The sequence below is a fragment of the Rhagoletis pomonella genome, unplaced genomic scaffold, assembly GCF_013731165.1.
Source record: "Rhagoletis pomonella isolate Grant_MI unplaced genomic scaffold, Rhpom_1.0 Rhpom_scaffold_00007, whole genome shotgun sequence".
NCBI lineage: Eukaryota > Metazoa > Arthropoda > Insecta > Diptera > Tephritidae > Rhagoletis > Rhagoletis pomonella.
The window spans coordinates 8,013,095-8,014,615 of record NW_023458561.1 but is presented as its reverse complement, the minus strand read 5'-3'; positions in this window follow the sequence as shown (position 1 = coordinate 8,014,615).

Below are 1,521 nucleotides of genomic sequence, written 5' to 3'. Positions count from 1 at the left end.
CATACCTCTGATTGTTTAGATGTGGTTTTTCATAAATATATGTATCTCCTCTATCTATGTATTTTGTAAATATATAAATTTTTACAAATACAGTAGTCTGTTAAAGTAATATTTTCAGATGTTCATGAAAGGTATGAAGCCTCTTTATTTACATTCATGTTATTCTGTTTTTCCATTATATTCATTTTTATCTTTATACTCTATCGATAACAAAATCGATAATAACGTCCAACAAAATATCGATACCAAAACCGATAGATAGATAAAAAATCGATAACAAATTCGATAAAAATTTTAACAGCAACACCGATAATACCATTCGTAGCAAAATCGATTAGAAAATCTATAACAAAATCGACAAAAATCGATATATATCGATAATAAAATCGATAAATATCGATAGCAAAATCTGTAAATATCGATAACCAAATCGATAAATTCGACAACAAAATCGATAAGTATTGGTAACCAAATCGATAAATATCGATAAAAAAATCGATAAAAAAATCGATAAACATCGATAACAAAATCGATAAATATCGATAACAAAATCTGTAAATATCGATAAATAACAATAACGAAATCGATAAATATCGATAACCAAATCGATAAATACCGATAACAAAGTTGATAAATATCGATAACATAATCGATAAACCCGACAACAAAATCGCTAGGTATCGATAACAAAATCGATAAAAATATCACTTACAAAATAGTTTAAAATATCGATTACAAAATCGATAACAAATCGATAAAAATATCGATAGCAAAATCGATAAAAATATCGATAACAAAACCGATAAAAATATAGATTATTTTATCGATAAGTCTCGAGAATCCCGAAAATTGCTAAAATCCCAAAATAGTTCCCAGATTGAGTCTCTGTGTCTCTCTCTATATCTTTTCCTCTTCAATAACCTTTATTTTAATCTTTCGTGCCTTATCTTCGTCTTTACTTTTATCGGTATCCTCATCCTCATCTTTGTTTTTACTTTTCTGTTTATCATTTTCTTCATCTACATATTTCCCTTCATCTTTGCCCTTGTATATATAAGTAAAGTGTTTAAATTTACCTTGCCCCTCATTTTTCCTTTTATCTTTACACATCTTTGTTTTTGTTTTTATTTTTACCTTTGCCTTAATCCTTTTCTTTATCGATGTACGTACTCACCTTTACTTTCATTCTTGTATAGGTATTTTTCTAAGTTTTATTCTTTAACCTTGTATTAGCAATGTTTTTTAAATTAATACCATATACTCAAGAAGCACTTGTTTCAGCCCGTATAATTTCCGTTGCACCATTTCCGTTGCACCATTTTATTAGCAATTTTTTGTTAAATTAATGTGGGTTTTTATACGCTCACCACTTTTACCGGTTGAATAAAATATATACGCGTTTGATTTGAAATTAATTAAATAGAAGTTTATTTAGATTTGGCGATTTTAGGTTTACAGCTTACTTAGATTTACAAGATTTCATTCCTCCCCTTTTCTCCGTCCTTCGTAAATGCAACCTTT